Here is an 18,151-nt window from a genome sequence, read left to right as displayed (position 1 = left end):
AAGGAGAGGAAGGATGATAAATTTGGTTTGGGGCATAATGAATTTGAGATGCTACTATGATATCCAAGGAGAACAATTTAGTAGGTGGTTGCTGATGGCCAGAATTAGCAATAATTGCTCTATCTTGGGTCCCTTTCATGGAAATGCCCTTACATGTTTGTTAAACTCTAATAATGGCAACCTATTAGGTAACCTTGGAAAAGTTTATTGAACCAGAGGATTTACTGACCCAAGGAAAGCTGCTCAGGTTATCTTGATAATGGAGTAAGAGTTAAAAAAACTAGAGCCATAGGACTGAATACTAGAGATGTAGATGTGTAGAGAGTTGGGGAGGGGGAGTTGATACCATGAAAACCCAAACTATAAGCCTACTTCTGTTCGGTGGGAGCAGCACTCCTGCAGCATATAGATATGCCATTCGGGAGAAGGAAAAGTTGGCTTTAGAACTTGACTCTTCCTCTTCCCAGTTCTAGTTCTCCTGGATCTCTCCCCACCCACCATCCATCTCTCTCTCTCTCTCTCTCTCTCTCCCTCCTTTCCTTCTTTGACGTCTCTGAGGTATTCCTGTCTCTTTTTTGACATAGATTGGTTAAGACAGCATGAGGTATAGCTTCAGTAATGATTCTCAGAGCCACTATGAGGAGCTTTAAGAATGTCCCTGAGAAGCAATATCAGTAGCCATTAGAGCATTAGATTGGGTAACAGAAAAAGGTCCCCCAATCTTGGCTAATAAAAACAGGCTAAGTAATTCAAGAGATTCTATCAAGGAAAATAAAAACTCTGAGTAGAGCCAACACAGTGTACATCTAAAGTAGTTGAATTTACCCAGAAATTTCCTTTACAACCTTCACAAGTTTCCATTTAGCACACTCTTCTTTGCTACAATTAGCTTAAGTTAAGTATTTATGATTTTTTAAAGTCGATGAACATATGGGTTAGAACTCTCTTGGCTGAAACCCCTATCGAATGAGTGAAAATCTTTGCTTGGACACCTCTAATAGGTGCTTCTAAATGACTTCACCTTCAGTTCCAACTATTGCACAGCTGCCTAATATTGAGGCAAAAGTCCATCACTCTTTATTTGCCCAGGGATTCTTTCTACCTCTCTCAGGACCACAAGCAGTCTAACAACCCATATTATATTGGTGAGACTTTTACATTCTATCTGATGATTTAATGCTATTCACTCTACTTCCCTGAGAAATTAATGGCAACAAACTATTTCTTTAACTTACACAAGCTGTGTTATGCTGACATATACTACATGTACACTAACACTCTACTTATTTCAAACCTAGAATGATCTGACAGACCATGAAATCTTAATGGAATTGTAGTCCCTTCTGAGTCTGTTAGCATGCCTATTAGTATCTCCTGTAATAAACACATCACATTTTATTTCAGGCAGCTCTGGGATGTTGCATGCCCTTATTCACAATTCACTCCATGTATATTTATTGAGTTATATTGTCTGGAGTTCTTCCTGTACATTCCCCTAGCTCTCCAGTGTTTTCCATCCCATTAAAAGGAACATTTATCCCACCAGAAAAGGATGGAGACAAAGATACAGAAATTCTATTTTTATATATATAAAACAAATGCCTTTTTAACTCATCATGGTAGCTGGAGATAAAGAGCTGGTGTGGGATTGGCTGAAAGGATTTTTTGATGCATAGTTTTCCCTCTTTGGAGGATAATATGTATATTTTCTTGACAAGGGAAACCAGAGAAATCTTGTTAAATTACAATTTATTTTACCTCTCCAAATAGAACCACGATAAAATTTGTAGCCAAATAGAAAATTACTACCTAAGAAAAATGAGTATCTGCTCTATACACTACCTGTGTAGAATACCAGATTTTCTCCAGAGAAAGGCAGTGATTTTGTAGTCAAGTATAATAAAACTGAGCCATAAATTTATATTGGAAGGCTCCTATACCTTCCTGTAATTAAACATCACACTGAAAATGCTGTAATGGCAGCTTGCCTATCAGTTATTCTGCATATGGATGTCCACTTACTTGGGCTAAACGTGTTGATGAAAAAAGTTGTGTTCATGAGGCAGACACAGTCACAGCATTTAATTCCATTTGCTTCAGTGATTGGCTCATAGGTGGGCAGAGTGTCAATCGCAATCACAAGATTCTTGCTAGAAAACTTATTCACACATTTCTGCTGCATTTCGACCTGGGCAATGTTATTTGGTGCTTCTGAAAGCCACAGTGCTATCACATGGAATTTGAGTATAATGCCATTAGAAAAGAAAGAGATGAAGGACCAGGGACGGTTACCATTATATGATCCCTTGGGTCAGCATCTGTACCTGGACTTTATGTCATTTGCAACCAAAAGAGTTCTTATACAAGAGCAGATGGGTATGTTTGCCAATGTATAACTCATCTCTGCTAAAGGAGATTTGTGGATCTGGAGAGATTTTCCTATAATACCAGTGAAAATTTTTTATAAGTCGAAGTCCATAACCTGGTAACATAGGGTCTTTCCCCTTCTCAAATCTCTCAGTTGGGATTAACATAGGGAAGAAAAACTATTTCAGCGCAGAGGAGGAACTGTCAACAGAAATGACTAAAGCACACAGTCTGGATAAATAATGTCGGCCATTATTGCATATCAGATTCGGGTAGCTGTGCAGTGGCCTGGTTGACCTGGGCTTTATAATTCCAGGTGGTCTCAGCTTTTTACTACGGCAGGAGATCAGTCATCGCACCACATGACTCTTGGATAATTTATATTGGAGCCTCCCCCCCCCAAAAAAAATAAAGACAAATAAAAAGAAAGGAAAAATGAGCAAGCAAGGCAACACTGTTGTCCATATCTTAAAAGTGTTTTAGCCCTTTGCTTAGACTCGTCACCTCTACAAGCTACTTGCCAGCAGGACAGTAAGGAAATCGGACTAGAGAATGTGTGGACATTGAGATGTTTCTAGTAGCCCTGCTGAGCACAAACATAGCTCAGAGCTTTGCCAGATATAGAATTGTTCTTCTATTGATTATGAATTAACTTCATTTCTTAATGAAAGAGGCAGCTCTTTTTTTCTCCTCCTCCCTATGGGTCATTTAGGTTAAAAGACAACACGGTCTGTCTTCCAGTTTCAGCCACAATAATTAAATAATTCAGGGTCTTAAGGATTTTCATTAACATGAACCTATTAAGTAAAAGTTCATTAGAAAACTGGATATACTTCAAATAACAAGGTTATAATTAAAAACTGTTTTATTTTATGTGAGCCATTTTTCTTTCCTTTTTCCCCAAAATGCGCTATACCTGGGAATGAGACAGGATCACAGTGTGTCTGCTATTTATACACTCAAGGCAAATGTCATTTAGTTTAGTGCTATCCCTTTGGGTTTAGGGAAAAGACAGAAATTTCAACTCTAGTGAGTTTTCAGTCTGCAACTCTTCATTTGCTACCACCTAAATAAAGTTAATAGGATCAACTGATTATTTCACACGTACAACTCCGTTACACCTGTATATTGCTAATTTTACATACATTTCTTTTTAATACTCCTCATCCCAACACCAAAAATACCCCACAAGGTTATAACTAGTAGGGTCATGCAAATCTAAGCCAGAACTTTAAGCACAGATGTGGTTTTTAATGAAATCTGGACTTTTTTTTCTCTAAAGGGAGCACCTGTACTGTTAGAGCAAATGTCACAGACACGGGGGTGTACTGACAGGTCACTGAGGTCCCTGCTGAAGTCCCTCAGTCTGTCCTCATGTTCTCCTGGCACCTTGGCTATATGCCCTTTACACTAGAGTGACCATATAGTTTATATAATAACCCGGGACATTTGAGAGGAAAGGAGGATTCTGTTAATAAATATGTTAGAGCAACTGGCATGAACAAGAATAGAGGTGGCAATCACCTTAATTATCACACCTAACAACAATGGTGGAAGTCAACACTCATTTCATGAATACTTACTGAACACCTAATAAGTGCCAGATACTAGAGATGCAATGCACAGGGTCACAGCTCCTCCCTGCAGGGGGAGTGTAGTCAGGTGGGAAGTCAAGAACCAGTAAACTTCCCAAAGATGCGAGGAAAAGCTAATAAAGAGTAAGATGAATGGTTTCACGTGCTCAATTTTGTATTTGTCATTTTACCTTTTTGCGGAGTTTTATTTGGTGAAGTAATATAACCCATAGCCTCCTGAAGTAGGTAGTGTTGGGTCCTACGTCCTCCTCATTGGATGGGCCATCCATCTCCCAGCCATGTCAGCAGCTCATGGTTCACAGCTGCCCCAGTCTCTATCTAGATAACTTCCTTAGACTCATGGACTTGCACTTGGCCTCCCCTGGGATTACAAAGGCTGGCCTTTGTGGCTCAAGCCCTCCCCTGTGGATCAAGCCAAGACTTTATGGCTTGGAACTGAATTTTGTAATGTTATCTACTTCTAATAAATTTAAACTTAAATAGCCACATGTGGCTACTGTATTGAACACCACAGTTCTATATAAAAAAAAATGTCCAGGGCCAGGATTCTCACCTGGCTACAACGAGCCCCAGGCTCACAGAAAGCCAAGAGTCCCCATGTAGATTTGGTGGTCCATGTGTTATGATCCCAATGCATTAGTGTCCGACAGTCTATTCCAGAAGATTATTAATGTAAGTTTGGGGTGGATTCTTATGCTATGACATTCAGCTTATGGAAGAATTCCTAGTCAGTCTCTTCTGGAACTTCTGAGTGAGATAGTGGGGTTCGGTTTGTAAATAACCTGGCGTTGTTGTTGGATCAAAGGCATTCCAATTGGTCTAGAAAGTTTTTCAACAATAAAATGAAAATGTGAGGCCTCCATTCTTGGAACCATTCTAATTTGGGTATTGGCGCATTGGAATATCTTTGATTTGGGAATACAGGATCAGGTTTGCTCAATACAATGGGTAACAGTCTAAACCAAAGTAGTGCATGAGAAAAACTTTAAAAGTCTCTGTGAGTATGAAATGAAAATAAAATATTTCTTTCACAGATATACTATGAAGTATGAGTAGATGAAAAGGAAAATATAATTTCTACATTAGAGAAAATAAATGTTGGTTTGTTGGTTTTCATTGTTTTATGTATAGAAAATGCTTGGGAAAGAAAAACATCAAAACTAGTTGGTGAGTATGCAGTGTCCTGTTACAGAAGACGCTGGCTTTGAGTTCAGACTTCATCACTTACTTGATGTGGAGTTTGAAGAGAGTTACTTGTCCTCTGAGCCTGTTTTATTGCTTGTAAATGGGAACATTTCAGTCTCTTCTGTGGTTTTGTGAGATCTAAGCGGGGTAACACAGTGATTTGGATTTATACACTGTTGGAGAAACATAAGCTCCTGTGATAGTGTTTTGGGCTCTTTGCTTTGTGCTTTCTGTTGTGTTCTGTAGGGTTCATTGACCTTGATTTTGCTAATCTACATTAGTGGTTATGATTTCAAAGGCCAAAGGTTCCAAGCAGGTACGTTAAATAGTAGATCAATCAAGTAAGGACTGTGGGAAACTGTGAGGCTCATCCCACTAGAGGGGCAGCCCTACTCAGTGCCCTGCTGTTGCTGTATGTGAATGTGGGCCCAGGCTTGTCACACTTTTTTTAAATAAGTTAAAGGCTGACTTTTAATAGATTCTGTGGGACAAACAAAGCTCATTTATTGTCCACATCTGACCTGCAGGCCATCAGTTTGCAATTTGTGCCTCCTTCCAAAGAGGATGTAAAATGAATTATGTTCACGCATAGAATTCACTAGGGAAGAAAAACCGAGGAAAGAATCAAAGGAATAGAATAAGTTGTTTTCTGTTGATCAATAGGAATGTATTATACGCTACCAGGCCGAATGCTTTGGGAAATGCTAACAAAATAGAAAACATTGTTGTTGACCTCCAAGAGCATGTGAGGTCCCTAGAGAGAGTTACAAATGCACGAAGTCTCAGAGAATGCGAAAAAGCCAAGATATAATTAGGTGTGAGATCGGTATAGACCAGTGCCACTCACAGGGTGGTTTGTCTGCAGGCCTGCACCAGGCTGCTCTGCTTGTTACTCATCTGTGATGTGAGAAGAATCAAAATTGACAGCACATGCTCAGGAACTTTCAGACTAATTTGACAGAGTGCTTTTTTTGTTTGTTTAATCTAATAAAATATTGAGGCTTATATTTCATAGGCCTTCGAGTCTCACCTTTAAATTTTCATTTTTTCTTATCATTCATATTTAATATTATTATTATTTTATTGTTGACACTATATTCCAGATGTTCCCCATGTTGTCTCTCTTTGCCACCATTTGCCCAGCCCCCTCCCCCCCAGCCTTAGCCACATTATTGTCTGTGTCAGTGGGCTGTGCATATATGTATATATGTTCTTTGGTTAATTTCTCCCTGTGCCCCCAAACCCCCGGTCACTTGGACTGTTTCCAGATCTTGGCTATTGTAAATAATGCTGATATGAACATAGGGGTGCATATATTCTTTCTGATTGGTGTTTCAGGATTCTAAGGAGATATTCCCAAAAGTGGGACCTCTGGGTCAAATGGCAGTTCTGCTTTTAATTTTTTGAAGAACTTACTGTCTTCCAGAGCGGCTGCAGCAGTCTGCATTCCACCAGCAGTGTACTACGGTTCCCTTTCTCCATGTCCTCACCAGCACTTGTCGTTTGTTGATTTGTTGACGATAGCCATTCTGGCAGGTGAGAGGTGATACCTCATTGTCATTTTGATTTGCATCTCTCTAGTGATCAGTGACTTTGAGCATTTTTTCATATGTGTCTTGGCCATCTGCATGTCTGCTTTGGGGACGTGTCTGTTTAGGTCCTTTGCCCATTTTTTAATTGGATTGTTTGTCTTCCTGGTGTTGAGTTGTATAATTTCTTTATATATTTTGGATATTAATCCCTTATCAGATGTTGTATCATTGGCAAATAGGTTCTCTCATACTGTGGGCTCCCTCTTCATTTTGTTGATGGATCTCTTTGCTATGCAGAAGCTTTTTAGTTTGAAATAGTCCCATTTATGTATTTTTCCTTTGTTTCCCTGACCCACCGAGCTATATCAGCAAAAATACTGCTAAATGAGACATCTGAAATTTTACTGCCTATGTTTTATTCTAGGATTTTCATGGTTTCATGACTTACATTTAAGTATTTTATCCATTTTGAGTTTATTCTGTGTATGGTGCAAGTTGGTGGTCTAGTTTCAATTTTTTGCATGTACCTATCCAATTTTCCCAGCACCATTTATTGAAGAGACTTGCCTCCTTTGTCAAATCATATTTATGACTTTTTATAAAATATTAATCAGCAGCAGGTTGGCTAAACAAACGAAAGCTGACAAAGCATAAATCACTGATCTTTCACCACAGATGTGTTGAAATACACTGGTAGATATCAGTATTTGAAGTTAGGGAACAAATAATTTGCTATTAGATGCTAGTCATTAGCTCTAGGTTAATTAGTTCTATAAAAACTATCAGGAAAATTACCTTTTAAAATGGGTTTCTGACAGTTCACCAAAGCTGTTTCAATATGAGAAGGGCAACTACAGGGTGGGGCAAAAGTAGGTTTACAGTTGTTCATCTGGAAAATAATAAAATAATAAATAATAATAGAAAAATAAACAATTTCACACACTCACACTGTAAACCTACTGTTGCGCCACCCTGTATAGAAGACAGTCAACTGTATTTAAGGGAAAACTTAACTAATTACTTATAAACTATTGAGAAATTGTAATCGGCTGAAATTCAGAAGTTTGAAACATGTGCAAAATAGACATTCAGCACAACCACCATGATAAATTCACAGCTAACTGGTGGTTGGAAATTCATACTGAAATTACAACATTTTCTTACTTATTTAGCTAATGGAGAGATTGAAAAATTAGTCATTCAGCAAGTGAATTTCCAGTGATTCCACTTAATTCCAGAATTAAAGAAAGTTTGTTGAGATGGTAAGGTAGATCACAAATGTATCCCCTTACCACATTGACATGGAGAGTGGGCTTATAGGGATCACATGTGCATAGATTGTGTGGTATAGACAGTGGGAAGAAACAGTTAGGACAGAACCATGGATCAGTTCTGTGATGCTGGCCATTACAAACTTTTCTTCTTTAAGGGCTTTCCTAATATTTTGTTCCATCCCTCTTTTTTATGGCATCATTTTTTCTTATTTCTAATCTAATGGCAACATTCATAAATTGCTAAATTATTAAATACTAGAGGTCCGGTGCATGGGATTTGTGCACTGGTGGGGGGCATGGCCCGTGGAGATTGCCCCACTTTGGTAGCGCCACTCATCCCAGTCAGCTGAGCTGTGCTCTCACTGTGGGAGTGCACTGACCACCAGGGGGAAGCTCCTGTGTTGAGTGTCTCCCCCCTGGTGGTCAGTGCACATCATAGAGCCTGGTCGACCAGTCGTTCTGGTTGTTTCGCCATTCGGTCCCTGGGCTTTTATTATATAGGATTAGCTTTGTTGGGGAAACAAATTCTCAAGTGTCCCTTCCCACTTTCACAGACATTCATTGAGTGCCTACTTGGTGCCAATCACTATACTTGTAGGTTCTGGAAATATATTCTCTCAGGTAGCCTTTACACAATGTTTGAAATCACATAAGCACATTTATAGTCCCCTTTGATACTATTCTGTCCTAAAATTCAATAAGTAGGACAGATCACAGAAGATATCAGTACTTAGGATGGGAGGGAAGGTCTGTGGAGCCAAGGGAGATCCAGCCAGGAATTGGCACTCCAACCCCCTCTGAGGGTTTCTGTGTAGGAGTGCAGGTCTTACCATGGTGTAAATGACTAAATTTGAAAATTTATTGAGGAACAGAATATTTATATTGCTTCACAGTATCTTTACCTATACTGCTTATTGATGCTGAAGAGTTATTTTAAGTGGAGAAATCTGGCATAAAACTACGCTTATTATAAATCAGCCTAGTGACCAACATTAGTAATGGCACAATTCAAAATTGTATGTCTGCCCTGACTGGTTTGGCTCAGTGGATAGAGCGTCGGACTGAAGGGTCCCAGGTTCGATTCCGGTCAAGGGCATGTACCTTGGTTGCGGGCACATCCCCAGTGGGGGGTGTGCAGGAGGCAGCTGATTGATATTTCTCTCTCATTGATGTTTCTAACTCTCTATCCCTCTCCCTTCCTCTCTGTAAAAAATCAATAAAATATATTTTTAAAAAATTGTATGTCAACTGTCAGGATGCAATCATAACAGAGCATCACTTCTGTGATATATATTACTACCAAAGACATAGACCTTACCCTGATCAACCAAATCTAGACATACAAACCCAAATTGAAGAACATAGTTTTCAAAGGATCCCGAAAGCCAAGAAAAGATCGAGGAGCTGTATTAGATGGAAGGATACTAAAGACACATGATAACAGGGTTCTTTGTCTATAAAAGACATTTTTGGAATAATTAGTGAAAGGTACCATTTAATCTATAACAGTTTCCTCTTTTTCTATTAAAATTTATTTGTTGTTCTACATATTTTCACCTCAATTTTTGTGGGTTGCATTCCCATGGTGTCTATGTGCTCGTTTGTCCCATGTATTTCCTATAAACTGTCCTTTAAACCAGAGGCTTTATCAAATTGAGGTTCAATATTTTGTCTTATTTTAAAAGTAGTTCATGTATTTCTTATTGCTCTACATTAGAGGATATATAATGGCTTGTTGTCTATCTTTTTGTTAAAACTAATCATTGTGTTTTTGTGATATCAGTTCATCCATTATAAAACTCCCCACAAGGTTTTTACCTTATGGTTTTATAAGCAACTTATTGTTGCATTGATCCATTATGTTAATAGAGAATGCAGAATGGTATTATTCATATTTTATCATTCCTCATTCATTTATTAGCTGGGATTTTTTTTCTAAGAAAAAAAGCTTTTCCTGAACAACTGTTTGATTACCGTGAGGTGCCATTCAAACAAGAAATAATAAGTGTTTGACTTACCCTTCATGTATCATCATCACAAATTTTAAAGGTAAGATGATGATAGGAAAATTGCTCAATTTGATGAAAATATACCAGAGGAAGCAGTGTGAAGTAAATGTCAGAGAGAAAACTATGATGTCGATTTTTTTTTTAATCTTCACCAAAGGATATGTTTTTTTAAAATATATTTTATTGATTTTTTACAGGCAGGAAGGGAGAGGGACAGAGAGTCAGAAACATCAATGATGAGAGAGAAACATCAATCAGCTGTCTCCTGCATGCCCCCGACTGGGGATGTGCCCGCAACCAAGGCACATGCCCCTGACCGGAATCGAACCCGGGACTCTCCAGTCCGCAGGCCAACGCTCCATCCACTAAGCCAAACCGGCCAGGGCAGGATATGTTTTTTTAATTGATTTTTAGAGAGAGAAAGAGGGAGAGAAACATCAATGTGAGAGAGAAACATTAATCAGAAACATCGATCTGTTGCCTCCCACTCGCACTCTGACCTGGGACGGAACCTGTAACCTTTCGTTTACGGGGATGGTACTCCACGCAACTGTGTTACATTGCCAGGGCATTGATGTCTTTTTTAATTCAGTACTTATTATCTTAACTAGCTAGCCTTCTAGTGTAGACATACCCTTCCCAACTGTCCCCACCCCTGATGTTAGCAATTGGCTGTCACTCACTTTGGGGATACAGCAGTGAGCCAAATGTGTGTCTTCCATCAGCTGTCAGGAACAGAGTTGCTACACATGTTCTCTAAGTTAAATATTTAGAGGCTTCGTTAATGTGAGACAAAATGGCTATTGATCAATTAAGCCTGGGGGGAAATGCAAAGCACCCACCCAACCACAGTGACAGGATTCAGATTATAACATATTCACTAGTATATCTGATACATTTGGATGATGACTTTCCAACAGGCCTAAATTTTAGGTTTTTATTCTGAACTGTGGTTTATTTCTGTTGCCTATGAGAACATTGGACGATTATCAGCTCCTCGCTGTTACATAGATGATCCATCCTCTAAACATAATTTATGCCCATCACCAAAATTGCTTTTAATGTTCCCGGGATCTAAATATTTTATGTTGTTTACATTTGTTTGTTCTGCTTCCGTGGAGCACTCTCTAGTCAGCTTGCATAAAATCAGCACATTTTCATCCCTGCCACACAGATCATGGCAGGAGACTGATGTTTAAGAGGGAAAACAACTCTTAAAACAGTAAAATTCTGTTGCAAAAAAAATAAAAAATCAATAGCTTGTTTTCTATTCGGAAAAAAAAAATGGGATTATAGACTCCATCCCCCCAACACACGAGGCCGATGAGGAATTTGATTTTTAATGAAGTTGTTCTTTCACGTATGCCGAGCAGATTGATTTAGGAAGCTGTTATTCATACCAGTTGAAGGCAAGTGTGGAAACTGCTTCGTATAAACAAGGATAACTGGTGATGGAAGGAGACTTGACTTCTAGTGGTGAGCAAACAATAGAGTGTACAGATGATGTATACAAAACCTGTATAATTTTGTTTACCGGTGTCACCCCGATAAATTCAATCAAATACTTAAAATTAAATAAATAAATGCACAAGGATATGCTAAAACTAAGAGAAGTTTTTTTTCAAACCCACAGGCAAAGGTTGGAGTATCACTATATTCCAGTACATTTAAATATATGTACGTATATTTAATATAATTTTGTTTTTAAAAAAAAACAAACCCCAACACTTTCTTAATGCTCAGTAGTGAAACACCACAATACAATTTAGCCCATCTTTCCTTAAATGGCTTTGCACATTCCAAGAGTTTTATCATACCAGACCCCAGAAACACTAATAATAGCATCCACTCCATGGATATCGTCTGCTCACATCTTAATAATGACCACTTTAGGCCTAAAACATATAATTAAGCTCCTAGCACTGAGCATCTCAATGAAGGATATTGCTAAGTAACCAGTCTGCAGCCTACTTAATTAGCATAAACAAAAAAGCACCACTTAGAGTAGCTGTCCTGGGGCACCACTGGGCCCCTTTTCATTTGAAGCACTTCGTGAGCAATTTTGAGAAGAGGAAGAGATAATGAAGATTATTACCCTGTTGCCCTGTTAGCCACACTTATCATTAGGACTGGGAAGAATAATAAATTAGAGGATCATATCAGCCCTCTTTCATATGAATTCTGAAAGTCGTGAATTGTTAAGTAGATTTTATTCAAGATACAATAAGCTTTCTGTGGGGACCTACTCATTAGAAGGCATTTCTTGATTTTTCTCTGGTCTTAGAAGCTCAGGAAGATACCGAAGGTAAAAGGGGCCCCCAGTTTCATTCAATAAGCAAGCTCTTCAAAATATTTCTCAAAGAGGATTTTGGAAAAATGGACGACAGTCACCATGCATTCAATACTTTAACAATAGCTTTTAGCCCTTATCATGCACCTGGCATAGGAGGTGCACATAGCAGTTTCTTGCCTCAGGGAGTTCACATCCTTATCAGAGTGAGACAGAATTAATCAAACAATGTCACATGGTAATAACAGGACTAAAATGGTGACATGATGGAGAATAATGGTGTTGGAAGAGGTTTTTGAAAAAAATAGTAAAGATTTTAAAACAGGAAGTTAAGGTGATCTGATTTATTAATTTACAACAATCACTTTAGCTTCTGAGTAAAGAAAGAATTTTAGAAGAACAAAGATGGGAAAGTGGAAAGACTAGAGCAGTGATTCCCAAAGTGGGCGCTACCGCCCCCTGGTGGGCGCTGCAGCGATCCAGGGGGAGGGGGGGGGGTGATGGCCACAGGTGCATTTGTTTTAACTTTTTTTGTATTACCTTTCTAATCTGAGTTCAATAAATAGTTTCATAATTTCAAACTTCAATGTTTCTAATTTACACCTTTCTTTACTATATTTCACGAAAAAGGTAGAAACATTAATACATATATCTTTCTGTTTAATTGCTATTAAAATTTTAAAAAAATTAATTTCCAGGGGGCGCTGAGTAATATTTTTTCTGGAAAGGGGGTGGTAGGCCAAATAAGTTTGGGAACCACTGGACTAGAGGTTATTGCAGTCCTCCCAGCAAGACATGTAGTGCCTTAGAGTGGGTGGTTTTAGTGATGCTAGAGAGGAGGGAAGTGAAGGGACCCTGGTTGGATATCAGAAATAAATGCAGTAGGATCAGCTGATACAAAGAAAGAAAGGAATCAAAATGATTAGTAGGCTTCTGACATTGACAGCTTGGTAGCTGCCATACTGTTAGTGCCATAAAAATACCCAAAGGGATGTTAGTTATTTAAAATAATAGTTTTGGAGGCAATTAACCTTTTCATTTTTAGCACTGTGCTTTCTTTCTGGCTCTCATATTGGATCCTTTTAAAAGCAGAAATTGTTTCATTCATTTATATTTATTGAGTACCTACAATGCCTTGTGCTTCAATAGGCCCTGGGGAATCCAGCCCCTGTTTCACGGAGGGAATGGACATTAAACAAATAACCACACTAATGAAACTCTAATTATAAAGTGAAGTAAGTCTCTGGCATTATATAACCAATGAACCTGCCAGAGGCAAGGATAGGGTGGAGGTATTGGAAAAGCCTTCCCTGAACTGTTCTAAAAAGTAAGAAAGAAGTAGAATAAAGTATATAGTATGGCGGGAGAGAGAGAGAGAGAGAGAGAGAGAGAGAGAGAGAGAGAGAGAGAGAGCTTGAATGAGTGACGGAAAAGAATGGGATATTCCTGGTAGAGGGAACAGAATCTGCTAAAGTCCTTTGCCCAAAGGAAGCATGGCTCCTAGAAAGTAAAACCCAGGTCAGTGGAATACAGAGAGCAAGAGGAGAGGAGTACAAGGGGAACCTCGAGAGGCACATAGAAGCTAGCTCATGCTGCGCTTTGTAGGACGATAAGAATGATTTAGGACCTCAGCGAAGAGCAAGCCACTGGAGTCTGAAAAGATGACTGATTACTGTGTGGAAGATGAATTGGGATGTTGTTGGGAGATCAGTTAGGAGGCAGTGGAAGTCCCTGGGCAAGAGATAAAGATGGATTAGACAAGGAAGGTAGCAATGGAGGAGGAGAGAAGCAATTTTAGTGAGGGTTGGTGTGGATAGGATGTTAGTGCTGAAGGTTTGGCAAGCTGGTATTCAAGGTGATGCCAAGCTTCTTATGTACCTAAACATTGCTGCTCACCAAATTTGTTAAGCCTGGAAGGAGACTGGGCTTGGAGAGGGGAGACATCTGTATTTTTTGAGACTTACTGAAGTCTGGGGTACCTTTGAGACGTTGAATTGAAGATTTAAAGATGCCTTCGAGTATATACTAGTATGTTGGAGTATAAGAGTTCCTGGTTGTTGATAGAAATCAAAGCTTTGGGTATGAATGGTCAAGTATGGAGTGACAGGAGAAGAGATGCTAGGATGTGACCTCAAAGGGCTGCATTCATGACTAGATGAAGAAATGGAAAGAGAACAGCAGTGAGATGCCATGGAAACAGGGGGATGAAAGTGTTTCAATTAGGAGAGGGTGCTAGAAGAGAAGTGTCAACACTACTGCGAGGAGGTCAAGTAAGGTGAAGACTGAAAAATATGTTAGATTAACAACAAGTAAATGACAGTTTTGATGGGACCAGGTGACAAATTGGATTGCAATAATATTCCTGCTTTTGTAGTCATTATTGTGCAAATTTCTGGGACCTTTGATTATTTCCACGTTCTGAGACTTACAAATTCCAAGACAAACAAATGATGCAAGGCAGAAAGAAAGCTTTGGATCTGGGGTTAGAAGGCTTCAATTCAAGTCCTGGGGTCTCTGCTTATCAGCTGTGTGACCTTACACAAGTCATTTCCCCTCTCTCTTTCAGCCTCAGTTATGCAATTCTGCAGGAATTCAGTAAGGTTACTATGACTAACAGAGTAGATAATGTATGTGCATTTTCTCAGTGCCTGGTACATACAAAGAACACATCAAAACATACATATACTGCATTTTCCCACGTTTTGTAAAACATGTTATTCCTCTTTTAGAGAAAAATCAAAATCATAAACTATTTTTAAAAATATGTTTTTTTTTTTAATATATATATTTTATTGATTTTTTTTACAGAGAGGAAGGGAGAGGGATAGAGAGTTAGAAACATTGATGAGAGAGAAACATCGACCAGCTGCCTCCTGCACACCTCCTATTGGGGATGTGCCCGCAACCAAGGTACATGCCCTTGACCGGAATCGAACCTGGGACCTTTCAGTCCGCAGGCCGACGCTCTATCCACTGAGCCAAACCGGTTTGGCTTAAAAATATGTTTTTAATGATTTTAGAGAGGAGGGGAGAGAGAGATGGAAATATCAATAATGAGAGAATCATCGATTGGCTGCCTCCTGCATGCCCCACACTGGGGATCAAGCCCACAACCCGGGCATATGCCCCAACCAGGAATCTAATCATGACCTCCTGGTTCATATGTCGATGCTCAACCACTGAGCCACGCCAGCGGGCCATAAGCTATTTTTAATAAGGAAATATATAACAAAATAAATCTTTGAAAAACCTGACTGTTTATTTGGTTAAAAAAAAAATTCCCAGGTCCGGTGCCCATACAAGTTTAAATTATATGCCTGTAGATATTCCATATTAAAAAATGATAAGATGAAGAATTGTTTTGTGTGATGTGGCTGTCTCTAGGCTCTCCTAGAATTTTATAACTGTAATAAATGTTGAAACTGATTCATTCTCCTGGTTGGATATTCTTCTACGTCCATGGAAATCAACACTGCCAATTTTGATTTCCTATTTTTTTGGCATTTATTATGAAGTCAGACATAATTTACAAAGAAACATTGAAGGCTACCTCTGTCACCATTGATATTTCCCAGAGACAGTGAGGTGCCTTTATAAATATGAAATTTGATGTTTATACAAAAGAGAAAAGATAGTAATTCCTCCTATGATCTATAAGGAAAAGGTGTGAAACCCACAAGGACCTCTGAGAAAATGAAGGAGGCTTAAGTTTACAGATGTCAGAATCCAGTGTAGAAAACCCCAGATAATTTCCTTTTCCCAGAGGCAGGGGAGCTAGAAAGAACCTCCTAGACTGGAAACTGGTGTCCAGATCCTGCCCTTTCACTAATGAGCTGGGAGATCACGAACAAGGCTCTGTATTGCCTCTGAGAATAAAAAGATGACTAAGATAAACACAAAAGAATAGGAAAGAGATGAACCAGTGTTCATGTTGTCTCTAAAATTCACCAACTCTAAAATTCTCTAACAAAATCAAGAAATCCGTTGCAGGAAGACTTGGGTAGTGTGTTTTAGTGCTTGATTACAAATTATTATCTGTTTGACAGAGAGTCAGAGGTTGAGAGTTAGTGAGCAGGGAGCATTAAAACTCTTTTGTTTGGAGTCAATGCCAATGGAAAATGAATCCAGACTGAAAATAAAGCATATCTGAAATTACCAAGTAAATCAACAAGGAAGTAATGGTAATAAAGAGACAACTAAGTATCTTGTTGGTCTTTTTATAGACACTTAACCAAGAGCCTGAAAGCAGGCATTGCTCTGGAGACAGTTTAATGATATCTTTTCCTTTAGTTTATTGAATTTAGCTCAGTATTATGGCTTGCCAAATGACTGTTGTCTTAGGAAACTTAGGTTAAAACGTTATTAAAATAAAAACACATTTACCATTAATAAACTTTTAATAGAAATTTACAAAAGCAAATCCCTAAAGGGTCTCTTCATGTTTTAAAAAAGCAACCAAATATCACACCTTTTTTGTATATACTTTTAATTATGCATTATAGGCGGCAACATTACAGATTTCTCTGTCCCTCCCTCTCTCCCTCTTTTCTCCCTTCTCTCTCTCTTTCTTTGCCTCTCTAGCTGTCTCTCTCTGTGTCTGATTCTCCAGTGTCCAAAACAGACTGAAAACATTGTGATTGAACAATAATTGCTTTTAGAAGGAAAAAACAACAACACATGTTTGCGTGCAAAAGAATGTGAACGAGATGTTAATAGACCCTCTGATTTCCCTCCTAGACCTATTCTCTCAAAGATAACTACTGTTACTTATTTTAAGTGGATCTTTCCAGACCTTTTGCAATGGATTTTACGCTCATAAGTAAATACTTGTGGAAAATACATAGAACTACTTAATGTTTTGTATTGTTTTGAACTGATTATACATGATTTAACACTGTGATGTTTCTTATTTTTTAAACTCAATAGTATGTGTTGGACTTATACCATTAATATTTACCTTATCTATTTAACCATAATTTATTTAACTTCCCCTGCAAGTAAAATCTTCCTTTGAAAATGCCCTTTAGATATAAAATTAATGGCCTTGTTTTTAGACTTCCAAATTCGAGCTTGATTTGTTTACGCCCATTAATATTACATTCATTTTGATATTAGTATTTCGGACTCAGTAATGTGTGGAGTGGGAGTGGACCAACCAATGCAGAACGTTTCACAGAAGCTGTCATGGACTTCTGGATAATGTGTTTGTCTTTTTGCTTCAATAGTAATAAGAAGAAAACGAGAGGTTTATCTGTGAAGATGACCTGAGATTACATTATACAAGCTGACAAATGGAATTGCTCTTGGACTGTTCCTATTGTTGGTATTGTAATGCACGAATATTGTTCAGATGTTTCTTCTAAAGAACCCCTGGTTGGGGAAAGCAGTGGGGGACCCCAGAAGGCTCAAACTTAGCCTCAAACTGAGCCTCAAGCAGTCAGCCAACAAGCAGGAAGTTTCTTTGAAGTCTGATATTTTATCTTAAGTATTCATGCAAAGTCTTAGTTTAATTTTTTTTAAAGTATTTTAAATTACATAACATCTAGTAAATGTGAACTGCAGGATGATGCAACCTGTTTATCCTGTGGCTTGGCCTGCCCTCTAGTGTGCTGCTGCGAGTCCTTGGAGCACCTGGGCCCAAGTAAGACACAGATGTGAAAGGCTACCTTACGAGGTGCTGCTCTTTAGAAGCATCTGTCAATGTCACTAATACTGACTCTTTTTAAATAGAATATATTTAGAATGCATTAAGACCTTATTTTTCTACATATGACTTTGTCAAGGCTCTGTACTTAAAAGCAGAAACCCACACAACTGATGTTAACTGCTAAGGATGTGTGTGTTGGAGTGGGGGTGTTGGTTACATGGAGACAAGGGTTGATGTCAGGAATTAGTTGTG

This window comes from Myotis yumanensis, unplaced genomic scaffold, assembly GCF_028538775.1.
Source record: "Myotis yumanensis isolate MYYU_CA2020_CCGP unplaced genomic scaffold, mMyoYum1.0.hap1 SCAF_5, whole genome shotgun sequence".
Classification (NCBI taxonomy): domain Eukaryota; kingdom Metazoa; phylum Chordata; class Mammalia; order Chiroptera; family Vespertilionidae; genus Myotis; species Myotis yumanensis.
The sequence above is the reverse complement of the archived record's forward strand: the minus strand, read 5'-3'. Positions refer to the sequence as shown.